We start from the raw sequence: 22,616 nt of genomic DNA, 5'->3' as shown, positions 1-22,616 counted from the left end.
ACAATCCAAATCAGAACAGTTTATATTAGTATACTAAATAAATCCATTATCAATCCAAAAATCTGAAAAAACCCATTTATGTAAGTTTTTCAATTGAAACAGAGATTTGTTCTGAGTGATAAGAACTGTGAACAATTACATTCAACTACACTGTCCATGCAAATAATTCATGCAATAAATGCCAATTCATATCTATCTATATATTATTACTGCCATGGCTTCTGGACCTGCTTAAGCCAACATAGACTAGGACTGAGGTAGAAAGATGTGCTCCCCCATGGCTGTATATTGCTGCCTTCCAGCAACCTCCTCCTTTTCAGCTCCTGTTTTATACATGGGAAGTACTCAGGGCACAGAAGGAAAGTCTGCTCACCTACTGAGCAGGGCCAAGGGACCATGGAGACAAACTGGCCACCACTCTGCCAAAACTCAGGAAAATACAAGGTGTGAATGGGAGCAAGAAGAAGGTACAGACACAAGACTGTCAAAACCACAGCAACATCAGAGCAGACTTTCGGACCAATGGCAGGTCACCAGATGTAGATGCTACTTACCCAGAAATTTTGAAGGCACTTCAACATACCACCACAGAACTATTAACCATGCTGCCCAGCTTCCCTCTAAGACAAACTCAAAAAACAAGATATAAAAAGCTGAGGATGTACTGCCAATTTCAATAAAAGGACTCCAGGGAACAACACGCTGGTAGCTACAGGCTCACTTCTACACTGACAAAGTTGACAGAAACTGTAGAACAGATTAGCAGGTATGCAAATAAACATGACAGAGGAATGTCATCATGGCATGACTTCTTTTACAAACTTGCCATGACATATACAGGGAAGTGTGGTATGTATGATATGTATAACATGCTTGGATCTCTAACAAACCTTTGACAATGTCTCTCACCACAGGCTTTTAAAGAAATTGAACTGTCATGGGAGAAAATGGAAGGTCCTCATGTGAATTAACAATTGGTTAGATTAAAAGAAACAGCACAGGAATGTACCACCAGTTTTCACAAGAGCTCTGGTTCTGCATTTGTGCTACTCAATATATTCATTATTTATGTGAAAAATGGAGCAAGCAGCAAAATTATAAAGCCAACTCACTGTGTTCAGCTGCAGACAGATTTGTCAGGTATTTATTCACATGCACCACAAAGCCACAGCCAATATAGTGAATGGAAACCTTACAATTTAATTAAAGTCAGGAGCTACACACCCACAGACGACAAAGTTCAGTGCTGGTTGGCAGAGGGAGCAGCAGGAGTGAGTAGCTCAGGAACACCTGACAGGGAACACCACAGTAGCTCTGCACCTAGAGATGCTGCACCAAGCAATTTTCAGAGAAGCATTCTGCTGAGCAAGAAAAGATTCAAAGAAAGACAGCAATGGGAGGTCTGAAACAACTTTAACCTAAGGAGAACTAAGCAAATAAGTGCATTTAGATTAGGAGGAAATATGGATGACAGACATAAAACGATGAATGGTATTACAGAGAAAGCAATAGGAAACCATGTTTCAGAATAAATGAATTAGGCAGTATAACAAAGTTTATCACACAGCTTGTCTAAAAACAAGAGGAAAAGGAGGTACATTTTCCATACCACAATTAATGGCATTGTCACAGGATGTTATGAAGGCAAAAATTTAAAAGATATTAATACACAGTTAGATGTATCCACAAAAGAAAATCTGTCAAGGATTTTTAAACAAAGGAGCAGACATGACTTTCTTGCTCAAAGTCCTTGAACTACAGCCTTCCAAAAGCTGGGAGAGATCACTGTTTTACTAACACTTTTCCCCATAAGTATCACTACTGACTATTATTAGAGGTGGAATGCTGGGCTGAGCCAGACCTCTGTCTGGAAATACCAGGGCTAAATCATTTCATTGCTGGAAAACCCCATCTTCTGAGAACGAACATACATAAGCAGCACCTGCTGAAGCCACAAGTCAGACTAAGATTTGCTTCCTGTTGTAGAGCTGTGCTTGTTTTTCAACATGTTCCTCTTACATGAACACAGCTATGCCACATGTTTCTGGACATGGCTAGGTCTAGGTCAGGTTAGGAAGTCTGTAATTTTGCCTGCATCGAACAACCAGATTTACCTACTTCTGTTTTGTGGCCTGGTACTAAAAACCTCTTTAGGAGCTGAGTTATGCAAGAGGAGCTTCTGTCCCTCATTTCAGGTGGCTGAGCTCAATTACGGTGCTGTGCTGGTGAATTTGAAAGTCATTTGAGAAGCTGCACACTTCCCAGAAGTCAGCAGCAGAAGGGGATGAGGAAGATAAAGGAGGAAGAAGAAAGAGGCCATTCTACTTCTGCAGGGATTTAGAAACTGAAGGCACTACAAAACAGCATTAAAGCTCATTCTGTCTTCATGCCCCTGCCATGCTTGTAGCTCTCCTCCCTAAAATGGTTGTCAGGCAAACTATGAATCTGGTAGATGTCAAGAAAATGACCTCTGGATGAGATTTATGAGACATTAACAGATTTATGCACCCACTCATACGATGAGATACCCACTTGCACAGCCTTACCACCACATTATAAACACAATTTTAGTTCATGCAGCAGCTACACTGTTGCATTTCTCACCTGTTGATAAAAACATGCTTAAAGTGCCTTAAAAACAAGTATATAAACTTTGGTTCCCTTGCAGAAAGTGAGCTTCCAGAGAGAAGTGAATTTGCATTTTTCACTATCACCACCCATTTTTAGTTGGAGTAACTAGAAAATATTTAGACCGTATATATGTTATTTCTCTTGGGAGAAACTGATTGAGCTGAAACCCATAGAAAATCCTTCCCTTGGGAAGGAGGAATCAGTCATGCAGAAATTCCCAACTTGAAATCTCTTTCCAGATAGCAGGCCAATCAACAAGCTCTCTCTTACTTCGTGCATTCTTGCTCTGCTTCACACACTGCCTCTTAGACTTTTACGTTCTGCATGCAAGCACACAGAACTTAAGAAAAAAATAAAAATTCAAACTCCAAGAAATCAACCAATCTGTTCCAACACTATATTGGGCTGCCATTTCAGCTAACCCATAAGTTCTACAGTGTGTGGTGGCTCTCCTGTTCTGCACAAACCATTTGAAGCCAGGGGAACTGGAGATCCACTTCATCCACTGCCCTGACTCTCGGCTGTACACCCCCATTCTGTGAACCACATAAAACCACTGGTTCCTACTGGCTCCCATGACAGGCTTGCAACAGAACATCTGCCCACATTTTCCCTCCTGCACCAAAGATAACACCAACAATAACTCAGGTGGGATTTGGGATACATTTGAGCTGCTTGTTAAACAACAAAGCTCAGCCAGCAACATGCCTTGTGCTGCTGTGCAAAGAGGTCAATTCTTCATGGAGATATCAGCACCACTTGTCAGATGACAGTAAATCTGTTAGTGCTTATTTTATCATATTCTTGGGCTTACTTGTCTCCACTCAGTGATACTCCCGAAAATTTCAATATTGGCTCTAAAATGACTGATTCAGTGACTCATCCCTACTTCTCCACTGTGATTTCACAACAGTGCCACTCACCAAAGTGCAGCTCCATCCAGGGCATCAACATCACTCAACTGCTTCCCTACCTCTTCTGGTGACACCGTGTTCCCACGACACTCTGCCTTATCTAGAGATTATGCAAAACCATGAAAGTGTTTGGGCTACAGCTCTAGTCTAGCTCTTGGTACCTCACTTCTCTTTGCATAACTCTGAACTACCACTAATTCTGAGACTATTTCTTAAATAAAAGCAGCACTGCTTTGTTTCCAAATTAACAAAATGAGGCATGTCTCCATGAATGAATGTTTCACTGATACTACTCTGTAAGTTAGCAGTGCTAGATACAGATCAGAATATATGACTCCAGATCATTTAGTAGCAGGTAAATTTTATTCTGGAGCCACTTTCAGGCAACCAGTCAAACAGGACAGAAACAGGCCATTAAAATGTGTGACCTGTACTTTCCTATACACACCCAGAATCATGTTGAGTCAGCCATGCACCACCACCTGGGATTTTTATGGCAAGCATAACACCTTCAGGAAAACCAGACCTCATTAGTATGGTCAACTGTTTGGTCCAAATAGAAGGTTTTTAAAACTATGTTACAGAAGGAAGATGCCAGCTTTTCCCTCTCAGGCCACCCTTACCTTGTTCCATGTTCTCATGCTTTCAGCATTAACACTTCTCTTTCTATACAACACATATAATCAGAAATCAGCCTTAACAATTTCCTATGTATTAGAAATCCTTTGAAGCTATTCTTAAGAAATATTCATCCATCTTGGTTTTTTCACCACCTGAAATTTCTTTCATGTTTCCAATTTCAGCAGGTTATAATCCTTGTATTTTTCAAACAAACCCTACAAAGAGATGGAAACAAGTACCAATAATGTCCAAACAAAAACTAAAAAGGTCTCAGTAAGGTAAAGATAAGGCCTGGTTGTAAACACAAGGGAAGTAGCTAGCTGAAGGGAGAAGAGGGGCACGAAAAAACACTGCCAAGGCCCGTCACATTATCAAGAATCTTTCTCTATCCTTCAACTTCACTAAGATCTGAAGGCAAAACAGCCTTTGACTACAAACAAAAGTGGCATCTGAGGCCTGGACTGAGCTCCGATCACTCTGAAAAGGAAAACTCAAGCGGAGCCCTTCTTTAGGTGTATATGAGAAATGTCTGAGTTTTCAGTCTTGCCTTTCCAAAGAAGTATCTCTAACATTACAGGGTATCCTTTGATTAGACTCATAAAAAAATCTTCCTAATCTCTGCAAAGGAAAAGAGAGTTCAGAAGCATGAAGGCATCTACTGTTGCTTATGTAAATGACATTTTGCTGTAACAGGTTTTTAAATAAACTGTCTGCTCCCTTCCTCAAAATGCTGAGATTATCACAGCAAGGAAGAAAAGTAGAAAATAAACATGCCCACAACAGCATACAGTTTCCAGGAATTGTGGTTAGGACGAAAATCTGCTTGCAGTTTATTTCGTTTTCACCCCAACAAGTGAAATGGCAGGAAATTCAAGTTCCCATGTGCAGGGGACAAGTCTCTTCTGAATACACAACCAGCCATGCACAAAGCAGCCTGCAGGGGAAAGTCAGGTGAAATTCCCTCAGAGACAAGCACATTGGAAGTGCATCTTCCATCTCGTAAGATGTTGAACTTTTTAGACCAGGACTAGTAGCAGTAGCATCATGAGCCTCACTTGGCAAGAACTGGTTATTTTTCTCAGCAAAACACATGTAATAACAAAAAAAAACCAAAAAAACAAACCCAACCTCCCTAAAAAAAATCCCAAAAGCACTCCACCAAAACAAACCAAAAAAAATCCCCCAAAACCCAAACTTTTTATGCAAATGTCCTTCATATAATTTAAGAAAGACAACCTTATGTTACAGCCTGCACCTTGGCAGTGTTCTTCCACTCTTCTCCATGACTTAACACATACTCTACTAGAAAGACAAGAAACTTGGTCAAGTCAACAACAACAAGACAGCACAAGATCATATTTTTAAAGCATTTTTAGATAAATTTTTTGGTTCAAATGAAAGTAAGATAAACAGAGGACATAAGTCATTAATGAAAACTAAACACATCAGGTAAAAACAAAACTTTACATTAAAACTGCTGTTGCCATTTCCCTGCAGAAGTCAATTTCCATCAGCTGACAAATCTCAAAGATTCATTTGCAATTTAATAATGTGTTTGCCTTTACTTCAGTATCTCTTTTTCCACAACCAGTAGGTTTAACAGCATTTACACGCTTTTTCAGTGTTACATAATATTGATTATATGTACTGCTCTTAAACCTTAGAAATTAGTAGGGAACTTGTTTCTTTATACCAAAATGTCAGTTTTACTACAGCACTTGGAAGGAATTAAATTTAAATCACTAAGATGCTCTAAAAGTCAACTCTAAAAACGCATCAGGGGAAATAAAATAACCAAACCACAAAATTTTACCACAAACAAGACTGCTATTTAAAACAGAATGATTGATTTTATATAGAGAGATTAAGATTTCAGGATCATAATTAATTTTTCAATCCACTAATATTCAAATATACTGAAATACCAAGAAGTTCCTTAATTATCTAAAAGACACTAAGCTTGTGAGATATCTGATTTATGTGATTTCTTCAGTTAGATACCTGAAATTTTCCTTGTACTTCAAGCTTGGATGCACATAATCCAAATTTTCTGCCAACTCTGCAAAAACAGCCTGTAAGAATGCGGGAACACAGAGATGATTATCCAGGAATAAAGCAGAGAAGTAGCAGGTGTTGGAAGAGAGCCCATTTACCTAATGAGAGGCATGGAGGTTCTTCCTCACGCCCCTCCAAGAAACACCACCTGGAATATTTCTGCCTGGAAAAAGTGATGTTTCTGGGAGATCAAGGGAAGGCTGTACACAGGCAACTTATGTCAACTTTCAAAGTACTTATGGAATGGTACCAAAGAGGTACCAACTGCAAGTGTGAACTGAACAGTTCAGGCTGACTCTTGAGGGGAGGTGTGAGCAATCCCTGGAAGGTGTGCAAGCAGCCAAGCTGTGCTCAGCAGCTCATATGTAGAATAAAAGGTTCACACCAGAAAGGACCTGAAGACCTCACCATATTAAAATAGACATTAAATACAAATCAGACTGTTCTCTAGCCTTGCAAAAATTTTTATAAGCTCTTCTTGCTGCTAAGAGATTACAGACTTAGAACTCCTTTTGCTCAGTAACTGTACAACAGTACAGAAAAATTACCAACACACTCCATCTCTGCAGTAAGGGACGATGGATATAGGCAAGAAATCAAAATGTAAAGAAAAATGCCACAAGAACATGAACTATGTGCTGGTGTCTCACAAGCCCAAATTCTCCCCTTCTCACAGAAAGATTTCCCTGGATCACCTTTGGCATGCTTAGGAAAACCACACTATTCTCAGCATATGGAATGTAGCAAGGCCAGCAGGAGCATCCCATGGACAGCAGATAAGCTGCTCCTGTCCTTCAGTTATCAGCTGTGTTCAAGGCCAAACCCTGCAGTTTCATCACCCACATTATCTCCTGGGCTTGCTCTGATGGATCATGGGTTTCATCCCTATCTACCAAGCCCATACAGTTTTTCCTGTTTCACCGCCTCAAAAGTTCAGACTCTAAGTGAATTACGCTTCGTTCACCAAGCCAATTTTCAATGAAACTTCCAGAAAAAGCACTAAGGTTGCCACTAAACAAAGCAGGCACAGAGTCATGAACTTGACATTGCATCCTTCTTACAATCAAGTGTGAGTCTTGTAGTTAACTAGAACTGGTTAGCAGTCAGTTAGGAAATACTATGTGTACAACTTAGGAGGCTTATGGCTCTGTTCTTATCTTTCTGAAGTGTGTAAGATGGGGAAACGGATAAAAACCAACTACCTATGAAGCCATTAGGTCTTGCAAGTTTTTTTTCTTAATGGAAGACAATGTAATGAAAAAAAAAGTATGCGTCTGAGTATTCAATCCTTCTGAAGTTTTTCCCCCCAATTAGTAAATTCTAAGCATGAAGCAGAACAACCAAATGCAATATTGCTTTAAGGGAAATAAATAGAATGTAACCACAGCCCTCAGCTTGCAAAGTGACTCTGACTTTTTGCATGTTCTGCAAAAATAAGATACCCTTTAGGCAGCTCTCCTAAGGGATTCATTCAGTAAGGAGCCTTCAACGTTGCATTCATCTAACGAAAAAAAAAAAAAAAAACTAGTGGCTGTCTCAGTAACTCAGTCCTGCCAGGAAGCAGAGAACCTCTGTAAATGTATATAAGGCACATTGACACCTTACTGAATTCCTGTAGTAAAGTCAAACTTGCTTCAAGGGTCTTAAAATGATCTGAAGTACATAAATAAACTCCTTATTAAAGACAGTTTTTTAAAACAAGGCTGACACTTTAAAGCTTTCACAGTCTAACAGGCCTCTAACATCTTACAGAACAGAATCTATGCTCAACTAACATTTCTGGTATTTTACTCCCCTATTTTGTCTCTAGCATATCCAAGAAATTCCAAGATATGCTTCTGCTACCATCCTGCAGCTCAAAAGCCAGACAGACTAACCAAAATAGGTCATCATGCCTTACTAACACAGATAAAATGACTAAGCATATGGTAACAAAAGGGAACCTTGAGGTTTTTAATCACAAACTGCTTCAGCTCAGCATAAAAATAATGAGTAGTAACACTTCAAGAAAACAAATGTATTTAATATCTCCTGTATCGTGGAAGAAAGCAGTTAGATAAAAATCACTTAAACTCAGAAGATCTAATGCCAGTGGTCCAGTAAGTAGGTTATTCATGATCTTTCTGGAAAGCCAGCTGCTGCAAGGAAGAAAAATGCCTTCACTGTGAGTCCTCCTGAAGTGATCTGTCCCACAGGTAACAATTCCCTGCTCTAGAAAGGGACAACCCAGGGCAGAGAAAAAGCTTCCCAGGGAACAGAGGAGACTGACACAGCCAAGCAGCAAGAGAGCAAACTATTTGCAGAATAATGAAGTGTGGGAGCATGTATGGGATGTGGTCTGCAAGCTGAGTGGGAAGATGAAAGACATAGGAAGAAACTAGAGCAGTTAGAAACAGACCAGTTTACCAGCAGGAAAGATCCCCAACAGTAAGATCACAAACTATGAAGTTGATTTTTCTTTTCCTTTTAATGGAAGTAGTGGTATTTCAGACATCTGAAAGATGCCTGAACAAAAACTTGAGTCCTTATAGGGAGCACCCTTGAACTAGATTATGGATACAGAAAAGCCCATTGCCAAGATCCTTACTAACACTGGTTCCAGCCTGTAGTTACCTAAAATACTTGTCAATCACTGAAAGAACAGCTCTGCAGGCAGTGGGAACACAGAAGTTCATCCTACAAATCACTGAAAAAAATTAAGCAGGTAATATCAAGGGTAATCACCATTCAGAATGTAAGGGACTGTCCATTATAGAGTAAAAGGTGTTTACTGATCAAAGTGTCTCATGTTAAATGAGAGAAAAAAGTATTGAGTTGTAAATCCATAGGGGGGAAAAAAAGATTATTTCTCTTTATGGAAAAAACTACTGAATAAAATAAATATCTAAATAAATCAGATCATTAATAGTCATATTCTTTCAATGGTTGATAACTGTCTCAAAATCAGTGTATTTTTATCATACACACAGAACAAAGTGTATGTAGAACTTACACAACGAAGAACAGAATTTTTCAAAACCATTAGATTTGAATCTTGTGATGATCACATAGAACATTTTTAACTGACTGTATTCAGCCACAGGGGAGCAAAAAAGCCTTTAAAACATCCATTAAGATAAGTGTCCAAATCTGGGCTTGCCATTTGCAGTCTAAATCATACCAATCACAAACAAGATCTGTTACATTTAAAGGCTTCATGCCAAAAAACCTGAAGTTTTATTGGGCCATCAAAATGCCAGATGAGACTCCAAGGATGCGCATTCCTTCCTCACTGTTAAGAAAGCTGTAGGACTAATGGGAAAAGAGTATTACTCAAAACTTACATACTTACACTTTTGCTGAAGATATAAACAAACACCTAACAAATTCCAGGACTCTATGGCAGAAGAAGTTTTAGCTATAAGCTTACTGAAACTTAAAAAACATACACACTGTGTCCTTACATTTACCTTACCAATTGAAAAGATGAATACTACGGATATTAAGGATAAATATGATGGAATGCTGTCACAGATAGTAATTGCATTAAAAAAAAGGAGTTTGGGAAATAAAAACATGAATAGAATTCAAGAAGGAAAACAATACTGAATAAAAAAATCAATATAGCCAGGTTTGGAGACAAACAAATAATCCTTAACACCTGAAAACCTGAAAAAAGTAGCATCAGTAACATCCCACCTTCACCAATGGAATTACTCAGATGGCAAACTCTTTTCCCTCTATTTACAGTAGAAAAGCCATAGATTCATTAATTTCTAGTAATCAAATGCATTTCCCTAATCAGCTTTGCAATGGCAACAGTATGGTTTGTTTTGATTGGGTTTTTCTTAATACACTGTTGCTAAAACGAAGACAGGAGGAATTGTTCTTCCCAAGTATGCCAACAGCAGCACACAACATAAAGAAATAGAATCCCAGAACCTCAGTTCACATCATGTTTTTCTTCTACCCTGAAAGAAACGAAGCCTTATTAATGAATCAGAAAAAATCCCACAAATACTGCTAAAACACTAAGAGTCTATGCATATGGGAATTTTGTGGAGGTGGAAGACTGGGAAATAAAAGGTGGACAAAAGAAACTGGCACAAAGAAATGGGTTAGTGTTTTGCTCTCTAACATGAACTAATTGCACACTGGGTAAGCATAATCCCCCATGACATTCCATGTGTTCAAAGGTCAAGACTTTTGCATTTCAACTGTCCCCATCACATGTTAATCCCTGAAGAAAACAGTCTGAAGCTGTCCCACAGCACAGACACTCTCAAACGTGAGGGTTAAGGATTCTGCACAGTGAAATATTGGACCAGGCACACCACAGCCCTTCAAGGAGGACAGATGAGCACACAGCACAATTAAACAAGAAGTATGAACAATAAACACAGAGCTAAGAGCTTCTAAAGGCTATGCCAAAGTTTATTCCAAAATAGCAGAGACATGCTACTAACACAGTCTTATTCACTGTATTTGAAGTACTCTTTTCACCTATGTTGTGCAACTTTAAATTAAAAGCAGAGCCCCTCTCTCTTGTGTTTTAGGAGCATCTCTGGAAAACAAGACTGGCACCACTGGGAAAGCACACAGCCAAGTGGGACCCCTGCATCCGCATGATTAGCTGCAGAGGAAACACTCCAGCCACTGCACCAGATATTAAAAATCTTTGTTTCTCAAACACAAATATATATGTGTGTGTATATACATATATACATACATATATACACATATATATACATATACACACACACACACACACACATGTCTATATCTATATCTGTATCTATATCTGTATCTATATCTATATCTATATCTATATCTATACCTATATCTATATCTATCTAAGACGGAGCCCTGAAAACAAGCACCTGGGCGGTTGCTATTGCTCCCTCTAGTCCTCTAGAGCACAAGCAATTTGATTAAACTTCCTCAACAGGAGAGCACTAAATAAACACTGTAAATTAAACAAAACTATGCTGATGATCTAGTTGCAATTACTTCCAATTGATTTGAGTCTTTATTGTTCCCTCAAGCTTTAAACTTTGTAGATAAAAAAGGGATCAGGCCTTCCTGGAGGAATACCAAAGAAGGGGTTATGAAACTTTCTTTAAACACATTCAAAAGCAACCGGACTACCTTGTCCTCCTGACAAAACTGCAATTAAATTTAACCTGGAAGTTTAGTGAAAAAAAGCCAGGCTATTCCAGGGTTTTCCATAAGCAAGCAAGTTAATGCTTAGAACTCACTCACTGGTTAATATACATACATACAAACCAGAAATTGCTGCAGCATATTTTCTTTCACAGAAGCTGGACACTGCCAAAAGACTTAAGGAAACCTCTACCTAGCTGATTCAACAGAATCCAGCTCTTGAAGATTTCAGACTCAGATTCTGAGGTGAGCCAAGCTGTCACTTGATTGCAGCAGGAAACATATGTACATGAGTGAAGTGGGTTTGCTTACTGTGATACAAATATCCCATGAGAAAACAAAAGCAGATATTCTTATTCCACTCCTGGAAACTCCTCTGCAGAACAACGCTGGAGTAACCTGCTGATTTTAAAACATCCTCTTAGGTCCTGAGATAGATAGATAGATAGATAGATAGATAGATAGATAGATAGATAGATAGATAGATTTTTATAGATATATATTCTCTGTGTACATATATAAAATTCATTAAACCAACCTAATAATATATACATATATGTAGGTTGGTTCAATAATTAGTTTTCAATTAATAATTTCATTAATGGACTCAATCTCCTTGTAAGAGCTAGAGCTATTATTCTGATTAATCTTCTCTTCCATGTCTCCAAACCACATTTTCCTTGCCAAGCTGGAACCATTCTCAGATCACTTTTTTTCTGAAATTCTTTCTTCTCTGATGTTAGCCCAAAACTGCCACAGATACAAGGCTTTAAAACTTCTAGACACATTTTACATTTTTCTGTAGACATTTTTTAGATGTATAGCTACCATTTTCCCTTCATGGCATACATCCAAGCATCAGTTCCAATCCTGGTGTGCTTTTAAGTAGAAAGAACTTTGTTCAGGTTAGAGCAGGCATTTTGTTTTGACAAAAGCAGGCAGAAAAGTACAATACAGACCCTTTCTCAGGACTTTTTCTATCGAATTATATTTACACCAGAATTAAAATTTTTGAGCTTTCTTGAAGGACAGACATTATCTCACCCCACAGCTATAAATATCCTCATATCACACTATCACACAATTTTGCAGAAAATTCAAATACAAAGATGAAGAGGCATACCTAGCTGTTATTTTCTTTACATGATGCAGGAAGGGGAAAACGCAGTTCTGTTACTTACATCCATCTATTGTGGTAGACACTCAAGGAGCTCACCATCTCTACAGCTAACTATTCCAGCTTTTAATAGGTTATTCTTTCTTTGTGTATTAGCTGTTCTCATTATATCACCTACTTTCTGCTTAAATATTTCACATAATAATATAATGCATGTATGTTCAAACATTGTTCTCACTTTTGAGGAAAAGAACTTTGAAAGAAATTTTAATAGTTTTATGTACTGCCCAAAGAAATCCCAGTAACAGATTTAAGGGAGCCAAAGTAACCCTAGCAAATACACAATTAAAAACAATATTGCCACCAGTTTTCATACTTTCAGATATATGTCTGGATTTTCTTGAATATATAGATTGTTGGGTTTGTTAGGATTTTTTTAAAGCAGAGAAAATGAAAGGTCTACATATTCTGGTTCCAGAATAAGGAATTTTTTCTGAGCTCCCTCTTCTCATCAGATGTAGAAAAACATACACACACCCTAGTCCATCACAACGGTGATCTAATTTTTCAGTCATACACTTGCAGCATGCTGCTATTAGTCCCTAGCTCGCCTCCATCATGTCCTTTCCCTTCATTCAGGACGACAGCAATGGCTTCCCTGTGTTGGGTTTTCTCAAGCAGAGAGCTACCATCAAGTGTTATTTGCTTGTCCATTGCTTCAAATGATCCTTGAAGCGTTATTACAACTAGAAACTGCTCCAGTGATTCCTCTGGTGCCTCAGTGTGCAGATTCTGCACACAAAATTAAGGGACAAATGCTTCAGTCCAGGGCATTGCCCAGTGGATCATTTTTTGGTTCAGAATGTGAAATAGACCTTGATTTGCATTTTAAAAGCTGGACAGCTGGAGTTAAAGTCATGCAGATATCTTGCTCTTCCATCATCACTTTGGTACTTCATTAGAGAAAGTCACACTACTTCATGGCTCCAGGACGCATTCCCAGATAACTGCGGGAAATTGCGCTTGCTGTCAATAAGGGCAAAGTTTTTGATAAAGATTCCACTTTCTGAACAGGCTTCCTTAGTGTCACATTTATTTCCTCCCCACGAGAGGCACCATGCAGAAGTGCTCACGCGTGGTGACCAACAGAGCCGATAAACATTGGTTTCCTCACAAGCCATACTCTTCCCTCAGCCCTCGTGGGGTGAAAAGCCAGCGTGCCCAGCTCCTCCACACACTCCCTGTCCTGCCAGACCCCTCTCCTGACACTGTCCTATTTCCCCCCTGCTAATTAAATGGCAGGAGGCTGCACTAGCTCCGGGCAGTACCCGTGGCCACCCAGCCACATATGTGCCGCAGGGACAGCTGACAGGACGCACAGGTGACCTCCAGCAACAGCTGCAGGGATTGCTCTCCTCTACCCACCACTCACTTCTTAATTAAGCTTCGGTGTTTGCCTAGCATGGCTGAAGTTGCCGGCCAGTTGACTAAGGTACAGACAACATTAGAACGCTCAGAAACAAAAGCAGAGCACTACCGTTCAAGCCTTAATTGTAAACAGTATGACAAAAAAAAAAAAAAAAAAAAAAAAATTGAGTTGGAAAAGCCTGCCCCATAAAGTTATCACCGACAACTTCTCCTCTCTCACAGGTCTGTTTAGAAATTCTTCTCTTGGAGGTTCACTTCCGACTCACATGTTTTAGGCAAATGGATCCTATACCCCTGGAACTGTGCCGTTTGTGACTTTCCTCAGTATTCAAATATTACTATTAAAAGCAGAGCTGTGAGCAGCACTTAATTAGAATGCCTTTTAAAACCTTTTTTACATTCAACTGGTAGAGCCACTTGCTCTTCTCTCCACTGCAATACTATCACACCATCTGCTTTGTCTTTCTTTTATTTATTTGCTATTGAGACATTCTGAGGGTATTTTTTGCTATCTTCAAGTTGAATATTTATTGACCACACATTGTAGATACACTTTCCTTTTTGCTCATTTTGTTTCTTTTAATGGTTTCTAGTATTTTCTCTTTCATAAAACCAAAAATTATGATCAACATTTCAAAGGACACAGGAGAGAAAAATGGCACTCTGCACCAAAACATTAAGCAATGTTATTTCCCACACTACACCAATCAATTCAGCCAAAATGGCGAATGAGCAACATAGGTTACAATGGCATAACCACACAGTAGATCCTCCCACATGCACCAACTGATGCCTCTGTTGAAAAAGCACTACTGAATGTTTAATGTGTTAAAGGCAAACACAATGACTTTAGGTCTTACCAACACAGTGTAAAACAGATTTTCAGGAGGAATTCCGATCGTGAAAAGATAGGAGCTGAGATCTTCAAATTGAAAAAGACTGACTATTAGCCAAGGAGGCCAATCTCACAGATTCACACAAAGTTTAACTTCTAAAATGCATGGAGACTATTTGGTTCATAAAATTATACATACTCTTCATTCTCTAAAAGGTGCAGCAACTGAATATCCCCTTTCCATTTCTCCCTTTAATATTTTCCATATTTTTAAGAGCCTGAACACTAACCATTTCCTGGAAAACAGGAAACTTCTGAGGAAAAAAATTAAAACCAACACAATTTCTGTAGATTCTTACTTTTACAAGAGCTTTACCTTCCTTTTTAGCCTGGGTGTTTAAGAAAATAACCTCAGGCAGAACAAACTAAACAAATCCTATTTTTCCTTAATCTGAAAAAGACGCTGCTATTATACAGAGCAATAGCTGGCCAGAGACTTCTCAGTCGTAATCACTCTTATTGCAATCATAAGACTGCAAAGAATTAACAAAATAAAACCAAATCAAATTAAGTTCACTTTGATGGTAAACCACAAGCAGCAGCAAACTCCAGAATAATTGGAAATACGAGAGAGATGGACAGAAAAAATATATTTAATCCCCAAACAACATCCCATCCTCCCTTTCCATAACACAGGAAGACCAGGGTGGCCAGGGAAATGCTCCAAGTCTGTCTGATACCTGCTGTGATCCCAGAGAATCTGAATTATGTGAAGCCCTCTTCCAACTGAACAGTGAAATCAACACATCCTCTTTTCCTCTTAGAAATTTAAGATTTATTTTCCCTTATTTGTTAATGCAAGGAAGAACAACTCCTTTTTAAGTAGCATTAAAGTCTACTTGGGATTTCTGCCTCTCTTTGTGCAATAATATGTTTTTAAACCCAACTCATAATGAAAAAGGGCAACCAAGGAAGACATACTTGCTATTTCATACAATTTAATGGTATCCTTCCCCTCCCCTGAACTTCCAGGCCAAAATCAATGCCACATAAACCTGCTGAACAGGAAGCCTAATTATTCTAACATGTGCAACCAAAGCGATAGGGAGTTTCTCAGTAAAACTGATAAGGAGAGGCATAAAAGCCTAATGAGCAGCCTGCCGGTGCTCCATTGCTAAGCTAGCAAAGGTCCCCATGGAACACCTTTAGTATTGTTCAGTGGACAGACAGAGGCTGGGACACATCCAAAAATAACACTCAGAGATTGAAAGCGTGAACACGTAACATCTGCAGCTCAGGTTCTTAATCCAGGCACAGAAATAAATTATTACAAAGAGTGTAACCAACAGAAATATGACAGATGTGGCGCAGAAAAAGCCAATTAAATGCACTCAGGTTACTGAGCAGATAGTGTTGTTGGAATACACTGACAAATGTCTTCTTGACCCATGCCTGTGGTGCAGGTGACTGAAAATAAAGGCCCTTGATTAAGGAGACAAAGTCATTAGTATTACTAGTGACCAGCAATCAAACTACTGGGCCTGCAATAATCAGGCGTGAAAGACGCAGAAAGGCCAGAGGTGGCCAGCAGAAGCAGCAGCCCCAGCCCAGAAAAGGAAGCATCCAACAATACCAACTCCCTCCTGTCACTGCTCGGGTTTCCAGTTCACAGGTCAGTCATCTTTTGACCTACAAAAATATGTGTTCTTCCCCAGTAGTGTTTTGTGCAAGACAACCCAGGTGCCCGAGTAGCTTGTCCCTGAGGCAGCGATGCCCCATCCCTGCTGTACACAGAGCACAGTGCCTGAACTCAAGCACAGTTGTTTCAAACAAGGATGGCTTGATACTGGTATCTCTGTTCAGAAAGTCACAACTTCTCCTCAGATAAAACTGGCCATGTGACACACCTGCTGCTGAATTTCTGTAATATATTGTGTATTATACACCTAAATATCTGGTGTTATAGAAATAGATGCTCTGGGGAGACCTATACCCAGGGGAGGAGGGGAAGGTCCCCTTCGTTTGCACAACTTAGCCTTTTCACTTCTGTTACCCCAAACGAGGGAGAGAATTTGAAACAGCAATTTAGAGAGCCTTACAAGACAACAGGATCACATGTCAAACGGGAGTGTAATCGCTTCTTAACATACTTCCATTACGGCAAATTCAGTCACCCTGCAAGGTCCAAACCATTAATTTCACCGCACCTCAGAACAGCATATTTGGAAGGAAATGAGATTGAAGTCATTGTTAACATTGCTACTCATTTGATAAATCTTGTGCCATTGTGGAGGTCAGCAACCTCCAGCGCTGATGCCAAGGTAGCCAAAACCCAGATTTTAATGGTAAGCACCAGAGCAGAGCAGAGGCAAGGCATCATCAGTAAGGGCAGCTGCGTCTCAGAGGCACAGCCTCCCACTTTCCAGGGGGCTTTTACCACTACACCCAATTTATAACCTGGGAAAGAAAACACTGCCTGCAAACACCATCCCTGCCTTACACCAAAGTATCACCCAACCCCCCATTTTCCTCATGCTACTAACAAACTTATATTGTACAAAAATCTTCTCCTGTAAGTCTCAGTATCCAGATTTCATGGCTTGAGAAAGTTTTGTTCTCCATATTACACAGTGACACAAAACCAGATTTTGCTGTACAGACTTCACTGCATAACACTGAAGGGCACGCTACAAAAATCAGTTCCCACACGAGATCAACAGAAAACAGAACTTTAGCACCTTCCTGAACTTCATCAACAAAGCTTCATTTTATTTGAGTACCAGCTAACAGAGACACCATTCTTCTTTTTTTCTTTAAGTCCTTTTTGATAACCAGGCACAAGGAACAATTTCCTCCATTTATATTTCCAGAATAAAGGAAAAAGAAATGTAGTTGCAAAGGATCATCCCTGCTTCTCAAATCCCCCAAAAGGCATATCATATTTTCCTTTCTCATAATATTTAATCAAGTCTACTTCATTACAGCCAAGGTCAGAAAACTCATCATGCTGCAATTGATTACAAACAAGATAGTGCCCATAACCCACAATGACTGACCTAACTGTCTGATTTGCCTACATTTCTGCAGGCCAAATTTTACTGACATTTTGCACAAATTGAAAGCTGACTTGAGCCTGATGACCTTTTATACCTCTGTAATTAGTCTTCTGTGCCTTTACAACCAGAAAAACAAGCTTTTCCTTTACTCTCCCGTGTTCAGTGGTCCATCTGCAAACTAGAAACTTCACCATCTACTCATCCAGTCAAAAAAGTACACAAAAGAAAAGAAAAATATAAAGAAAGAAAATACACAAACTACAACCTTTCAAAGTCATGAAATAGAGCCTGGAAAGGGCCTTTTAAGATAAACATGCCAATTTCTAAAAGAAGAACCAGAAAAAGCAGAACTAGTTGGTAGACCCAAATTCAATAAACAGCATTTCTATCATGCTTTTCTAAAAAAGACCATATAAAATAAGGGCACTGGCACAGACAAGAACCATGAAAAAACAGTTAGGGGATTAAAATAAAACCAGAAATCAAACCCAGCAAGTTTAGTCCCTAACGCTAACAGTGTAGCACGGAAAGTACAATGCTAATACATTGATTCAGCACTAGAATTTAACCAAGATTGATAACACAGAGGTTTAACTGCTGAAAACATCCACTAAGAGCTTCATTTATGTATATAATCAAGGTTTATAACCCAATCCTACAGTTACAAAAAATACTTCCTAAATATGAACATAAGCTTAAAAAGATGAGTTGAGCCAATCCTCTGGAAGTTCTGGATCCAGGTCCCCACTGCAGTCAGCAAGATGCAGATCTGCTTTTCCCCAAACAAAACAGAGGGGAGGCCAAGGTCAGAGCACTGACCTGCACTTCATATTCCAGTCTTGGGAAAGAGGAACAGACAATCACTAACAAGCAGGGAACAGCCAATATTGTTCTCTGCACAGTTTTTTGCGTTGTAAAATCTGAGGGGACGCACTCAGCTGGCAATGAGCACTTGATTCTTTAGCCCACTGTCAGCCCTGAGATTTCTCTGCCCAAGAACCAACTCATCCCGGCAAACATCACAAAAACAATATGGTCCTGTGGAGCACCTTCTCCAGCTTCATGCCCTAACACATCTCAGTTTGGGAGTCTCCAGTCAGTCCCTTTAAGAAAAGCATGTCCAAGAGAAAGTAAAGACTTGATGCAAGGATATTTCAAACCAGAGAAGCATGTCTTTTGCAGAGCTCCATCACGAAGCATACATAATCTACAAAGCTGCCAGAACTGGCAACCTCGTATTCATCAATGTCAAAAATTTTTATTTTTTTCTTTTTAGAAGAGCTGCTAATTATCATCACACATGAATTTTTTAAGTGGAAGTTTAGATAAATTAAACTTAGTAAAAAATCCAAAAATCAGCAGGGGAAATTTACAGAGTAACTCTATAAATTCAGAATTCTCCATCTGAATTTTAATGCAGGAATACATCTCATAGGGCAAGTTTTTCTTTTTCCTATTTCAAACCATCACATTTAAGTGGTGTTTCCCCTCAGGTCATTTATCTTCCACAATTTTATTTCAAAAAGTTTGGTTACAAGTAGCATGTTTAAAGATATTGATTACAAAATGACTAATGAACTGTGTCAACCTGGGAAAAAAAATAAAAAAAGGAAAAAATCCAATTTGAAGACCAGCCATTAAATAAAAGACAAGCTTGGATATTACATTCAATCTCATAGCAACTTTTGGTATTTTGAAGATCTGCATTACTGTTTTTTAAATATCTTGCCCACCTTCCTAGTGGGTTTGGTTTATTCAAAAAACAGTGAAGAAAAACAATGATTTGACAGTACAAGACAGTGTGAAAAACAAGCTGAGCAATACAGCTTTCTACCCCCTTCCTGTGATGACAAGCTGGTCCTACTGCCAACTACCCCTTCCACAGGGATCCACAGTTCTACATTTGAACTTAAATCCTTAGGGATGTAAGAATTTGCACCATGTTTGGACTGATACAGCCACGTCTAACCTTTCAAAAATAGCCATCCGTAATTCCATGTATTACATATAATCCCTCATCTTGGTTATTTGCAAAGGAAAGGAGAATCTGCCAAATGCTGGAGCAAAACCATATCTAAGAGAATGAAGTTCTGAATTGGAACGCAGAAACATTTGGCGGGATTCCTGAGCCACAAAGAGTTGTTACCCTTTGCTGAGCACCGAACACGTCTGATACTGGAGAAGGCCGGGGCAAAAGGGGAAGAGCAGCTCTCATCTGGCCTCGCCAAGAGCCCGGTGCTCACTTCATGTGCACGGCAGGGTCAGTGCGAGCCCCGCAGCGGGCACTGCACACACACCCAGCGGGCACTGCACAGACAGCTCCCGCCCTGCCCTGCCCTGCCCTGTCAGCCAGCCCCGAGCTTCGAGACCCCGGCAGGTCGGACACGTGAGGAGCAGCTAAGAGGATTTCGGACTTTCCTGGGAAGCAGGAGCATTTCTAAAGGGCTCAGATCCACCAATTAGCTAGATACCGCAATTCTCGCATAAACATCCAAAAGTAAAGAGGTATGTTATTCAAAGAGAATTTCTGGGGCTTTTCTTAACTGACCTCCTTCAGAATTTTTTCTTGGCTTGATTCCAACATCAGCTGCTTGCTGTGAATTGGAAGCAATGTCGAGCAGGAGTCAAGGTATCTGAGAGATACGAGTAACAGAACAGCTGATCGATGCTGTTCCTTTAGAGCGATCACCTTTCCACTCTCGAGGGACAAATCTCTTTGAAGGTAACCCAAGTAAGAAGGCTGTGACCGAAAAAGATACGCTACGCAGTAATTTCATGCCGGCAATCAAGCAAATCCGGCAACTTTAACTCAACAACAGGGAGTTTACGCGTGCTTTAAGAAGAGAGAAAGCCGCCGTATCACAAAAGCTAAGTAGGCCTACTGCACATGAGCTCCCGCGCTGGAAATAAACTGCAGTTTACGCTAAACTTTCCCCAGCGGTTCCCGGCTCTCTGAGGCTGACCGTAACGGAAAGAAGGCAACGTTCGCTTTGAGACCGGCGAACTCGCCAGCTCGGACACGAGCAAGGTGATGGCAGAGGAGCTGAGGGCACCAGGCTGGAGGCACCTCTGCGCACCCCTGGGTGGGAGGGAGAACCAGGCGGCTGCAGCCGCTACAGCCACTCAGGAAACCCAGGGTGGTGACCCTGACCAGGGGCGACCGGGAGCCCGTCCCGTCCCACCCCATCCCGTCCCCGCCAAGCCGCCCCGGACCGGGGCGGGAGGGAGGCGCGGCCCTCACACGCCCCCCGGAGCGGCACCTCCCCGCCGGCTGCCGGCTGGGCTAAACCCTTCCCCGGGCCGCCGCTACAACTCCGCCCGGCACCGCACGTCCCTCCAGGGCTCCCGCCCCACCGCCAGGACTGGGGACCGGGTCCCAGCCCGGGGCGAAACAAAAGGCACGGAGGTGCGCTGCCACCCTCGCCACCGCCTGGGCTGCGCCCGGCCACGGCAGCCCGGGGACGCGGGGAAGGGCGGGCGGTCCGGGCGCCGCTCTGCGCGGAGCCTGCCCGCGGATTACCCGCGGTAATGGGATTACGCGGGGCCGAGCGAGGTGTCCGCCGGGCTGTCACCGCCCGGGAAGGGGGCGGCGGTGCCGGGGGCGGCGCTCGGGGCCGCCGGCTGCCGCTTGCCCCGGCCGCCCCGCGGGCGGGTCCCGCCGCCCGCCCCGCAGCCCCGGCCGCTGTGCCCGGCGGGGCGGGAGCCTCCCGCCGCCGCTCCCGCCCGGCCCCATTGTTTGCCGTGCCGCCCTTACCGTGCAAGGGGCTGGGGCGGCGCGGGCTCCCGCCGGCTCTCCTCGCTGCGGCTGGTGCAGGGGCAGTCGCGCTTGGCCGCCGGAGGTCCGAGCCATTAAAAGCTCCGCGGGGAGGAGGAGGAGAAGGCGGCGGCTGGAGTGACGGCGGCAGGGAGAGGAGGACAGCGAGGGGCTCGCAGGAGCAGGGTCGCCATGTCCGGCTTGGCAGCGGGGGGAGCCCACCGGGCCGGCGCGGAGGAGAAGGGAGGCAGGCGGCGACGGAGGGGCCGGTCCTGCTGCCGCCCGCGGACCGGGGGAGCGGGAACTGGACGCCGCTCGCCGCCGCTCTGCCGCGGCTGCACCTCCCTCCCCTAACCCTGCCCCCTCCCGGAGGGGGAGCCGCCGGCGGGAGGAGGCGGCCGAGAGCCCCCTCCAGCGTTCGCGGGCGGCGGCGGCCGCTCGGATCAGCGCTGCCGGCGGCGCAGCGAGCGGGGTGCCCGCCCCGGCCGTGGTACCCGGGCAGCCCCAGCCGGAGAGGAGTAGAGGCGCGGCGACCACCGCCCTGCGCCGCTGCGGTGCCGGGGGGGCTCCAGGTATCCCCGTTCTCCTCTACCTCCTCCTCCCGGGCACCAGAAGGGACGGGCAGCGCCCAGGTGGCCGCGGTGTAAGGGAAGGGTTAAGCCCGGCCGCAGCCCCGGGGCACGGGAGGCCCCGCAGGTCCCTGTCCCTTCCTGTGGATTTTGGGGACCATGGGGCGTAGGCGCCCAGCGGGACACCCCGCAGGAGGGCTGTGGCCTGCCGCCCTTCCTCGAAGAGGGAATTGCTCGCCGACAGTTGTGAGGCTGTGAGAGTAGGCGGGTCCTGCAGGAGGAACCAGGACACTGCTTCAGCGGGCTGTGCATTGATGGGTACCCCAGCTCTTCTGCTTCAGGAGCGAGGCTTCAGGAGCCAGCAGAGAACAGTGATGCCTTGAGAGGTTACCTGGAACAGAGACTAGACAGAGTTAAAGGAATAAAGTATTTATTAAAACACCTTCAAAGGTTACACTTTGGGCAGTACAAGAGCCCGGCCGTGGCTCTGCCCA

The 22,616-nt window shown here is 42.4% G+C and overlaps 1 protein-coding gene across 4 annotated transcripts in view; it reads right to left on the bottom strand.

Moving 5' to 3' along the window:
- Window positions 1–21,875, bottom strand: part of FARP1 (FERM, ARH/RhoGEF and pleckstrin domain protein 1) — a 210,423-nt gene extending 188,548 nt beyond the window's left edge. For 3 of the 4 annotated variants that reach the window (XM_066176379.1, XM_066176381.1, XM_066176382.1), the window contains exon 1: window positions 21,554–21,875. The gene's annotated coding sequence lies outside the window, so the exon portion shown is untranslated. The remainder of the gene's footprint in view (window positions 1–21,553) is intronic. The other variant, XM_066176380.1, reaches the window with a different exon arrangement.
- Between the last annotated feature and the right edge of the window lie 741 nt (window positions 21,876–22,616).

This window comes from Chamaea fasciata, unplaced genomic scaffold, assembly GCF_029207755.1.
Source record: "Chamaea fasciata isolate MVZ Bird 193981 ecotype frontalis unplaced genomic scaffold, bChaFas1.0.hap1 SCAF_2, whole genome shotgun sequence".
Lineage (NCBI taxonomy): Eukaryota > Metazoa > Chordata > Aves > Passeriformes > Sylviidae > Chamaea > Chamaea fasciata.
Note: the sequence above shows the minus strand (reverse complement) of the source record. Positions and strands in the feature narration are given on the sequence as shown.